General features: G+C 34.0%; 1 protein-coding gene across 4 annotated transcripts in view; it reads left to right on the top strand.

The window, feature by feature from the left end:
* The window catches only part of LOC125236104 (homeotic protein antennapedia), a 253,715-nt gene that overhangs the window by 77,311 nt on the left and 163,357 nt on the right, over window positions 1–13,047 (top strand). The window lies entirely within an intron of this gene.

Below are 13,047 nucleotides of genomic sequence, written 5' to 3'. Positions count from 1 at the left end.
GGAATGCATCGCGATAAAAGATGTCATCCGGATTCTCAGACCTAAAAGCAAAATCCAACCATATTATGTGAATCATTCTCCTAAACAACAAGCATTCTTATCCGATAAACATAAAGCTCAAATTCACACAGATGCAAAATTTATTTTTTCCACCAGAGACGAAGGCAAAGGTTCTGACCTAGCTTTGGGAATTCATAAAATCAAAGCTGCGACCGATTCGTTCGTTCTTCGAAGTTTGCTCCTTTTATTTTGATATCCTTGTTTAATATAAAGACTTACGACATTGGATTTGCAACATTGACCGGGGCGCAGGATGTGAAACTGTTTGGTTATGCAAATAAAAGCTTCTTTGACCTATATGATTCAATCTTTGCTCATATCTACTCGTATATAGACATTCTGCAATTGATTGATGATTTATTTATTAATAATTTTAGAACAAAACGGGACTTGATTTTGCACTTTAATAAAAGGAAAATGCACAAAAATTACTTTAAAAACATAGCTGCAATATCAAGCACATCCCGAAGCCGTTTAGGAATTCAAAAAGCCGCGAGCACAATATTAGCAGCACCTGAACTGAATCCAGTGCTTTTATCACTTCCTCAGATAGCGAATTCTTTCTCAGCGGCGAGGAAATGAAATTCTTATCGTGCCTCGGTTGAAAGAAGCCCACTTCTTTCTGTTATCCGCGGAGGAAATGTATCGGGGGGAACACCCAGCGCGCTTGCAATATCCAACATCTGATTGCCAAACGGAATCAAGGGAAAATCTCGAGCTCAACCTAAAAATACATCGCACAGTAAATATTTGGGGTGGATAAAATTGAGTGTATTGCTCTGATTGAAAACGATTTTAAGGCCACTCTAGTCCATTTTAAAAGTTATCTCGATCTTGTTCAAGTCGGCGATGACAACCAACAAATATTGTGTATTATTAGCGTTAAAATTTATGACGCTATCGGAATCACAGGACGCGTTTTAAAACTTTTTAACAATGATGTCCCCTTTTTCATCCTGACGCTACACTAAAATTTACGATCGGTCCGCGCGAGCAAACATTGCGTGCCTGATGTTTCTAAAAATGTGTCAAACTTTTTACAAAGTTCTTTCATTTAACGGCGTCCTGCCTTTCACTGTAGCCTTGCGAGCTTTTTTCTTGTTTGTTTTAAGTCTCTATTGAAATGTCGCCAGAAGAAAAAATTTGAGCAACGACGTAAAAAGTGGACACTCCGTGAGATAATGAAATTTCTTTATTCAGCCGCCTTTTGTTACCATCTTTAATTATTCTCGGGACATCATTCATTGTTTTGATGCACAAAAAAATTACAAAAACTAAATAGTCGACTTTGAGACTGATTAAAGTTGCACAATCGTGTTTACCATTTCCTTTTTTGTGAAGGTCTCAAATCCAGTTTGGCTTATCTAACTAGTTTATGTACAAATGGAGACACCACCGATCGGAAATTCTTACACAAAGATTGCGATTGAAGATTTATTTCGTATATCTATCGACATGCACACTCGTTTAGCATAATCGGTTTATTTTAAATTTATAAAGTGTCCCTGGCCATTTGCTGTGGCGGGCAGAACCGGTCCCAGAATTAGGTTCCCTTGACGTCCTCGGTCTCCCGTGCCGACTGCCGGCTAATGCAGACCAAGATTATCTCGTTTCGATTTTTGGCTCGCAAAGTCGCAATAAATAATATCTAGAAGGTCAAGATCGTTCATATTTTTTATGATTGAGTATATTAATTTATTGACATCTATATTGAACAACCTGAATTCACGAATTGGCTTCGTATAAAATTAATAAACTTACCTAAATATTAACTTTTGGGCTACTAACATATATTTTCTCATAAATTATGCGTAACTTAAGTTACCGACTCTAACTACCTACATGAAGATGTATAATTATTTAAAATGGAAAATCTATATTTACTTCACAATCAAAGCATAAGTATGAGTTAAAGATAAGAGCCGTAAAATTAACATATTTATTCATTTTGAATCAGCTATCTAAATTAATGAATGTGTCGTTAATGTCGTCAAAGCAGATAATTTCATTTAATACCCGCTCTTAAGACTTTATTCCGATATCTGATCGAAAACACCATCGGGTTACGTTAGACAAATTTATGTGTTTATAATATAATAAAATCTATCAAATTATGACCCGTCGATAGAAGAATCTACGAAAATAGTAAAGATCGTAAAGTAGAAGCAGAATTAGCGTCGCCGAAAATGGATATTCGATTTTTAATGCAAATTTTTCGTCGATTCGAAGTGGTTTTTAGTACAACCGGCCAGTGTTTGATTTTCGTCGTTCGAATTTTAAATCTAAAAACGCGTAGGCGTACGTATTAGATTGCTTAGAGATTTTAATCTGTCCTAAATGTGGGAAGTGAATTATAGTTCTTTTTTTTAAATAAATACTAGTTTCTGTGTTTAATTTATCAGCTTCATTAGTTAGTAGTGGAAAATTGGGCTTCCTCACATAAACAAAAAAAAACTTTAAATAAAAATACGTAGGTAGTTTACCTCAGCGAGAAATTTTAATAACTTCTTAGATGTAACGATATTAATTGAGAACATACTCGAGCGTAACTTCACTAGTTTATCTATAACTATAGGATAGGACATCTTATCGGATATAAGGGCGTTTGTACATGGAAGGCCGAGCAGCTGTCTGCCCGAACTGACAGCTTTTAGATTAGGGCCGCAGCCCCTCGCCCCTCCCAAATTGAGAGCCGTTCTAAATTAGTAACGGTTACCAAATTGCTTTTTAATTTCGAGCCAGCTATTAAGTAGATGTTTTCGATGCTCGTGATTTTTATTAATTAAAAAATCGTTGACGGATAAAGTTATTTAGGCCGAGCGTTGTTATAGGTATAATAAGTTAATCTTTGTTGCAAGCTTCATTTTTTATTTTTGATGTGAAACTCTAATGCGACTTCCAACTGATAGCGTTAAACGTTTAACGCTCAGTGTTGCTAACTCGAATTTTGAAATACCCTATTCATTTCCACATTACGAAGTTTCACTTCTTCCGGCCGGGGGGTCCACGCACTATTATTTTTTATATAGCTTCACTTTCATCAGACATGTACAGTACATAATGTAACACTTAGGTAAGTACGTAATTTAACACAACCAAACTCATTAAGAGATAATATGGAGATCCTGTGACCGACCACATCCAGCGTCCATTATCAGATCAACTTAATGGTAAAATACCATCAGCAACACAGTATTGTAGTATGGGTATTTTATTACTTATGTATATAATATCAAGCTTAAATAGGTAGTTATTATAAATACAGCAATATAATAGATTCCGTTTCCATAGTTTCATTTCATGATCTGTATTTGTGTGTGTCTTTTTTTGTATTATTTTGCCATGAATAAAAAATATTTCTATTTCTATTTTCTATTTTTATAAGTAACTATCGCGGTAACCGAAGACAATGTTATATAGCTATAAATAGTTAACTTTTATTTATAAACAACATATAAAATAATACAATAAACACTTACATTAAAACTTACAACTATTGTAGTGTTTCACAATATTGTAGTGTTACCCAACTTGAGTAGATAAGTATATGTTTTCATCATGTATAATTTTTCTTTTGTACTTTAACACTTAGAAACTATACATCTCTAAAATCTCTTATTAATCATAGTAGCTTTGTACTTTGTATAATTTATTGAAATGAGTTTCCATAGAGTAGGTACTTTACATAGTCTGTTAATTTAATATTTCTTTTTTTTTGATGAATACTTTTGCTGATTAAATTGTATCTAGTTTTTTAATGCATGTTAATTATAAGGTGTAATGTTTTGAAAAGAAGTGGCCCGCCGAGTTTCTTGTCGGTCCCATAGTGGATTACCCCCCTCCAACTGAGGGGGGACTGAAATCTTCTCGAGGCTGAGGCGTAGGGTTAGAGTCGGCGTAGCTTTATTTGACGTTCGACGAAGTTAATATTTCTATTAATTTCATTTGTTTAACTTTAATGAATACTCTGTAATGTTGATATGTAAAAGTGCCCCCGTGGCCTATTTGCTGAATAAATGATTTTGTATTTTGTATTTTGTTCATAAGCGAATTGTATGCCTACTTGGAAAATAAATATTTCATTTCATTTCATTTCATTTCATATAATAATGTTCACTTCAATTTCAAAATGAGGTCTAATTTAGCTTAAACATTAGACCCAAACACACAAATAAATTGCAAGTTAAATAAAACGAAATAATAAAACACGGGCCAAGTTCAATATTGAGTTACACGTAACAAGAAGAACGGACATTGAGAAATATTTCATCTCATCGTTGTATGTTCGGCGGTGTGTTTTGGTTCGTTTTTTTGCCGGCCCGCAGCCCGGCCCTGCCCTAGCGCGTTTTGAGGCCCAACCCTAATTTTAATGGCTGCTTAGAGCGAACATCCGTGCTCAGTCAGTGTGGAGCAGGCTTATTTAATTATTTAGTTTACAAGTTAAGTCCGGCAAGTTGCTTCTATGATTAATAAAAAAAAAAGATTTTAAATTTAACATTTTAAGCTAATTAAATTTTTTACTACTTTATGATGTTTTAATACCCACTTAGGGTGTAAATATACTTTATTTGCAGTTGCTTTAATGTAAAATTACAAGTAACCCCAAAAAAGAGAACTATGAGATATTTAAAGATATTAAAAGATATTGTTAGTCTTTTCGTTTGTCTAATTAATTAAGACGGTACGGTAGGGGTCAGTTCTCCATACAAACGCTCTCGACTGTTTCCTCCCTGGTTTTTGAAGATAGAGCAATGATTTTTTCAGCACAGATTGTTATTATTTTTATCTGTGTCGGACCGTTTTGATTTTTTTGATATTCTGCTTTTTACAGACTCTAGAGCCAATCAAAAATTTCCAAAAACGGTCTCTTTCATTGTTGCGCAAAAAAAGGTTTGATACTCAAGATTGGTAACAATTAACCAAAAAAGCCAAACGGTCCGACATAGATTATTTCATTGTTATTCAGATTCTCAAATTTCGTTCCGATTGATTAAGTTTTGAAGGAGGAAAGAGTCGAGAGCGGAACCTCGATTTTAAAGATTTTTTTGGACAATTTTTTTTCGATAAATCTAGTTAATAACACTTGTATATTTAACTAAAATTCCCAAGTTCCCTTTCCATTTTAGCATTTTCGCTACCGTATCCTCTTAAGTATAGGGAGCAAAGGGATTTGACGACAAAGGTAGTTTATGATCGAATAATATTTAAACAAGAAAACAAGCAAATCAATCATATATAAGTATCCTAGGCCTTTAGCGATGGTTTCCGTGCCATTAAAATACAATAACGCGTTAGCTCAACACGTCTGTAATGCTCTCGCGCACGCGACTAGATTCCGACATACTCCAGTCAACGAGGCACTTGACCTCCGGAACAATCACACCATTTGTGTTTTTTTTTCAAATAAGTGAGTCAATCGAATAGTTTTTTTATTATTAAACTTTAAAAAATACCAGTATAGTATTTTTATGTCCCACACATGTATTAGAAGATCTGTCTTATTTTAGATTTTCAACTTAATATTTTACTCGCTCAAATATAAGTTTCATTCAATTTTTTCATTCAATTCACTGACACCAATCTTTAGATGTCTAATAATTACTTAGTAGTATACCTACTAATGACAAAAATGGACAGATTTTTTTTTCCTTTTTTATAATTTCCACGTTGATTAGCTTAGTAATTTAAGTATCACCAGTGGTGCTAAGATTGTTTGCTTAGGAACAGCGTGACTAATTGTTTTAATTAAACCGCTATAAATCAGACGCGTATCACTCGTGTATCCTCTGCATAGCGGCTTTTTGCGATTAATTCGCTGGGAACGGTGCGACAATCGTGAAATCGCAATTACTGTTATTATGTCTATACTCATTATTGACGCGAGCAGGAAAAAAGGAAAATTACTTGTGACAACTGTTCAGGTTTGCCCGACTTGGCTGGGACACTTCCATGCTTCCAACATGGCGAAATAGATGAATTACCTATGGAAAATTATGGATTGTGGGATATGAGAAATATCTTAATAAACACACATGGAAACATAGTTTGGTAGTATAAGTACCTTCTGTCTCCCTTCTTTTTAAGTAATATCTTATTTTCACTTAAGTTTCCATCTAAGTAGATATTGTATGTTAGTTGTATTTTTTGGACATATGCTATTGCCTATTTTCTTTTTCAGTATGTTAAAATATACCTATCCCTTTTTGAATTGATTTCGATGCTCAAAATAAATAGGTACCTCGCAATTAAATTAATAACATTTGTGGTGAAAGTAAAGTGATATGGAGCAACTGGTGAGAAGTTTAATTTATCTATAACAGTATGTAGAGTAATCTGATGATAAGTTTGTATCCTTGTCACCAACATGGCGTACCTTTCCATAATTTTGGCAATATTGACCCTTTAGTAAGTAACATTTCATCATTACCAAACTGTAATAAATCGTCCAGCGAATAATTAATTCAATTAACTTAGAGCCCGATCGGATTCCTATGTACGAGACGTATTAATACAAACTATAAGTCACTGCACTACCCTTCCCCACAAGCTGATGCATGAATAACGTGCGCGGGTCATGGGTGTTCCAATGGCTTTCCGATGGGTGCCGAGTCACTGGTTCAGAAATACCAGTGAAAAAACGTTCGAAGACTATACGTTGTTGTCACAGATCTCGAGGTCAAGCTATGCTGTTTGAATAAAGAACTCAATTCACTAGCGCTGACGCAGCCAATCAGAATGACCCAGCCCGCGCAGCTTCACCGCGCTTTTTGTTATATTCGACCAGTAATTGCTGAAAACTTTTCACGCCGCGGCTCCAGTCACGCGTATTTTATTACTATGAAATTGAATAATTTATGACCCCACACCCGGCTGACCATTGCACGGGCAGAATTTTAATATCGGAATTATGTTTACGCGAATCCCTGATTAGCCCGCATCATCGCGGGATGACTTATCAGCCTTAATTGCGCCCCTAAAGCTTGCCAGATTTATGTATATTCAATCCCGGTCACCTAATCCCGTTGCCCGGGTCAATCCGACCCCGGAAAAGGTTTTCCCGGTTATTTTCCGTAGAACTTTTAATCCCGCTGAATACCGACATATATCATAGCGGATTAAGAGGTTTAAATTGGAAGTAACCGACGTCCGAAATAAATTTAAATCGGCTGGCGTTCAGTACCTATTGTGATACCGGCGTCGATGCTAAATGGGAGCCGATTTTATCCCTCATCTAAATCTTGCTAAGTTCGGACTTAGACCTGCTTCAAAGATTTTTTGGCTTTGAATAACCTATGTAGATAGGCAACCTGGTAAAACGAAAAACTGAAACCTACAGAGTTTAAATAGGTAACCTACATGATGTTATTTATTATGATACCTATCTATTATTACAGATTACCAAACATTTTATTCCAATTTAGTTTCACCCTACATCCCAAATAATCTTTTATCTAATAATAATATCTTTCTTTAATACAATCGTTTGACGCCCGGAGCCACCTCTGAGTAATAATCTAATAATTGGTAGTTGAATACAAAACCTTTATTTTACTAGTGGGTATTGCTATTAAATTATATAGTAAACATTTATATTGTAGGTAGCTATTGATTTAATTTTACTTAGGTGCAAAAACTACCTATTTGCAAATTACATACACCGTTATATTATTTACCTGTAATAGATATTTTGGAGTAAGGTCAGTGCGGGCAAGACCGGCATACTTTATTTGAAATAAAGTTTGAGTGGATACAACTAGACTATTAAAGTAGTCTGGAGCTAGCACATTTTATATTCTACACAGCTTTTATAATACTTTGGTGTATTAAAGTAAACTTATGTGATAAAAATCACTTTTTTTAAGGCTCGGCGGGTTGACCGTCCCCACGCGCTGAGTACGGAAAGACCGTCCAGTGCTCGTTGTCGCGTAATTTCATATGGAAATAAGTATCAAAATCATGTTCATTGTTATATTCTGTAATAACAAGGAGTAATGTGATAGATATTAAAACAAATAACGTTGATATTTTCAACATATCAGCATTTTTCTATTTATAAGGCAAGACCGTCATATGTCCCGTAAATGAGGTTGATAACCTTCTTTTTTCAGGTCCAGACAAAAGCAAAGCCGAAACTTATAATTAAAATTAACCTACAACACCCGTATAAACTCGACATATGCCGGTCTTTCCGACTAGGCACAATTTCGAAGTTACATATTTCAGGACATAAAACAATAAATTGAACGCGTTTTAAGAGCATTGATTGTACTAGACAGGAAGAACGATTATTAAATTACTAACGTAGTACATATGCACATATGCACATACATCATGCACAAATATTCCAACTGCTTCTATTTTATTTTAATTTTTTGCGTAACCTTGTTGAACTCGATGGTCGAGTTCGAAACACGAATCAATTTTTTTGTTAACTAGTGTTCGTCCTAGGACGAACACTAGTTAACAAAAAACTATACCTGTTGAAGACCAATGAATTAAGGATGAAAAACTGGTATACCTTCGGAGGTGTAAGAAGTGATAGATATATAAATATAAAAGTTATATTCAGTAGACGGTCTTTCTGGGTAGACGGTCTTCCCCTCACTGACCTTATATAATATGAACTAATAACATAAAAATGAATAATAAGTACATAAAGTAGATAATTATTATAAGTATAGTAGACAATTTATAACACTTGATACAGCTATTAAATTTTCTCGTTACTACTTTTGTTTGTACTTTTTGCACGACACAAAGGTGATTAAATTTATTTAAAGGTGATTACTGTCGTAAAAGCTATTTTTTACCTTAAAATTAGTTCACATCTTGGTGGAAATTATAAATTTATTTTATTAGCAAAAATAGTCTGACGCAGTTTCGATTAAAACTTTAGGAAAATTGTTCTGAAATATTTAATTTAAACTACAGTATCTTCAGTACACTATAGTTGAGATGCTTAGGGGAAAATTCGTTATCACAAAAAACGAGGATACAATTCGAATTCCTAACATTCTTATATCTAAAACTTTTTCCCCTATACTAGAATATAAGTTACAATATTCGCGCAACAACCTATATATCAGCCCAAATTAAAACGGGTGGGTAGATAAATCAGGAAAGTGTCGAGTCGGTTCGAACCCGCGACCCTTTGGAGAGCCACCTGACCTGCCGATGTGGGGGTCTAATAAAAACGCCGGATTATCAAGGATGCATTTTATTACCGAGGAAATCAATTTCATTATGGCCACCCTATACGGAAATGTAGCCGGTATTCTTGTATTTATTATCTATTGAATACTCTACAAGTATTATTAGTAGGTATTACAAGTACAAGTAGTAGTAGAAGAAACTATCAAATACATATTTCAAAAACTATATATTAGAGTCGTATTTTGAAATTTACTCAAATTTAAGAAAATATAAATTCGTACTGTGCAGTGTGTCTGGCCAAGATTGACAAAAAAGGGGAGTCGATTTTATGTTATATTACTCACATTAGCAATTTTATAGGGTATCAGTACCAAATTCCGGGATTATTTAAGTACCTAAGGCTCATAGAGTTTTTGTTTTAAAAAAATGAGTTCTTTTTTGAACGGCTACATACTTAGGAATTCGAAAATATTTTCACATTTATCGAAATAAATAAATCTGTAGCTATAAACATCGAATGATTACATAGTGAAGAAACAGAATGCTACTAATCCAGCGGTCTGGCAGGCATCCCATTTACTAGTTGTACTAACAATAGCGATGTCTGCCACACACGATCAGAGATATCGTTCTATTGGCAGCTGATAGTCCAGTCAGCGCGAGTGAAAATTATTGGGACTTTCTACGACGACAATGTATTTGTACACTTATGCTGCATTTTGAAGTAAATTTCAAGGAATGTAATTTATATTTATTATATTATTTTGAATAAATGTGGTGTTTCATGCCCAAAGGATCCTTATCCTTATGATTCACGTGTAAAAAGGTCCTTCTTATAAGAAATAATATTGTAATTTGAGATAATAATGACCTTAATGTTTCACTTGAACCCTTCTGGAAAGTGTAGTCATTTTAATTAATCAAGAAGACAAAGGTCTACCTTACTATAAATACGTAAAAAGCACTCTATAAAAAGGCAAATGACGAAAATGAAAGTATAACCTTAAATTCACATGTAACTATTGGACATAAATAACCTATACATATAACACGTCTGTCGTAGGCCTGTACAATGTATCTGTACATACCTGTACTTGTAGACACATAGGTCGGTGTGGACGTGGAATTGTGTACGTAAATCATTAATCAGGTGCGTCATTTGTTCGCCCGAAATAATTAATGGGTGGCGTGGCGCTAGCGTCGCCTCTTTAAAACGCAGTTACTGCCTTCTGCTCACATGGCAGTGATTAGGGGTTGTGCTTTGTTTGGATAGTGAGGTGTATTAAAGAAAATAATTGCAATTAAAATGAACTATGAAAAAAAAAATTAAAATCACAGATACATTCGCTCCAAGTTCTAAGAATGTACTAACAAGAAAAACATTGAATTATTTATGATAAAAGTTACATATAATTATTTTTAAAGTATTTAGGCTTGAAATTCACTAACTAATACACCTTTATAGGTTTTTATTGCACCTAACTATAGAAAAATGTTATTTCTGTGATAACTATACCATTCCTCTTTGTCTTGGATAGAGGCCAAAAAATTCTCCTAATTAAAAATACTGCCTGGTGGAATACAATTTCACGATTTCAACGGTTGTTAAAATAAATTTCTTTTACATTAATCTTCTACAAACCGTTACAAAACTATTAAATCTGCCAAGAATTATGTGATTATGCACAAAACAAATAACAATGCCATTTTTCAGAACTTTCAAAAGTCACTTTTGTTTTTATCTTGAGTAAGAACTGAGGAAACATAAACATCGTTAGGTATTATATTTAATACCACAAAGTGGGTCGTATTTTGACAATTTTATTATAAGATAGATATTGTTTTGGTATCAGTAAAATAGGTAGTTCTAGAAATCATATAAGAAATTGTCCTATAAGATACTGTCTGGTAGATTTTATACTATAATTTACGTACAAATGTTACTTTACCTAAAAGTGTAAGTACATTATACATGATTCAGTTATCTCCATTACAATACTAATTTAAGACAACGACTTAAACAAAGCGACCACTGTTCCGATTACAACCATGTATTGCATATATTCACGAACATTCATTTACATTAAAATGACATAATACAATACCAATGTATTGATTTACAGAAATAAACAACTCTTCTGCTGAACCCGATCATAATTGGCAACCGTAAATACAAAACAGGAAAAAAAAAACAGTTACCTACCTTCCAATAATACGAGAACTGCGCTCTTAAACCTAAAACTCACGTTTCAACTTTAAAAACACAGTACAAAAGGGTAAAAAGTAACCGCGCCTAATCAAGTGCGGGTCTTTAGAGGGGGGTAAGGGTTGCCCGGGGCAATACCCACAGTTCTGATTAATGGATGTGTAATTGTTCCCCTATAATGTGTGTCGCATAGATAAACGCTCAGCTGTCGATAATGTATGTGCGAGAATTCGAGGATTAGGTTTTAATAATGTGCTGAATTTATGTTGAATATATAAATTAATAAGCTCTATAAAAATTGTCTTGTCTGAGGAGTCTTAAGATCATATGTGCTAAAAAAATCTATATATATAAATTGTTTTATTTGATTACACTAGGTATACTGAAAAATACTGTACCTTTTGTTACATTATATGTTTGTAGAATGCTTACTAAATCGCGATCAGATAGATTCATATTATAATATTACTTCTAATAAGATTCCTTAGACATACAAAGTTGAAAATGTGCGTGTTGGTAAAAAACTTAATAGTCTACCTAATTAAAACTTATAAGTTATCAACAACCATGTCAAGAAAGTTTTTATGATAGCACTGTAGCCTATGGCTATAATTATATAGTTTGATCGGTGTTTACTTATTTGAAAATACGAGTACTAAGCAAAAAATAAGAACCAATACTTAACTAGAGACAATTAGCTCTATCTATATTTTATTAGTTTTACATATGATTAATAAGTACATATTTTTATAAAAATCTTAAATAAAATTTAAGGCTAATATTTCATCATAACTGAATTAAATCATGAATTTGTTAAAAAAAAACCCTATTCAGACACAAAAATAAATTGAATGGGACTAACCGATAGAGTTTTACACAACGTACGTAACTTAAACGGTTTACAAAGGGTTATCTCAGCAATGATCTGACCACGCACCTATTGTCAACCGTTCACGCACCTTTAATAAAGCGAAGCTTAACCTTACATCGCCTCCGCAAAGGTGAAGAACGCAATTATCTTACCTCACTTAGATGAAGATAAATTCAATTACTACTATACTACGAGATCACAGAACGTCTTATAAACGCTCACGTCTTAACTTCACTCGCGCCTTTTATACAGCACCGTGGATTAGTACCGTTTTATCGTTGTAAAATAAAACGACGCAAGTGTACTAGAATGAAAAACATACTTGTGGCATTTGAGTAGCACGGTAGCGTTCTGCGCGAGTGCTGGGTGGGCGCGTAATTGCACTAATTACGTCAATACCACTATGTTATTAGCAATGAATTATTGATGTACAGTAACGTGATAAATGATGATTCGCTCGTTAACTAGGTACGGATGTAAGAAGCTCCAGGTAAAGTTTGTTTTAAAAATTTACTTACATTTCAATATCATTTATATTCTCATACACATTCCTTATAGCACTCAAAGGTTAAGTAAACTGAATTTCACACCGTAAAAAGATACAATTCTAAAAACTTGGCCGTACACACTTCCGGGCATCTATAAAGACGGATGCGTTCAACGCTCCTCAAAAAAGCACAGCATTGTAGTTCATCTACCCACCGTTAGATGTCTCTGTTAACGAATTATTCGCAACCCAAAACCGGCGGCTATCGAG

This window comes from Leguminivora glycinivorella, chromosome 2 (assembly GCF_023078275.1).
Source record: "Leguminivora glycinivorella isolate SPB_JAAS2020 chromosome 2, LegGlyc_1.1, whole genome shotgun sequence".
NCBI lineage: Eukaryota > Metazoa > Arthropoda > Insecta > Lepidoptera > Tortricidae > Leguminivora > Leguminivora glycinivorella.
The sequence above is the reverse complement of the archived record's forward strand: the minus strand, read 5'-3'. Positions and strand labels throughout refer to the sequence as shown.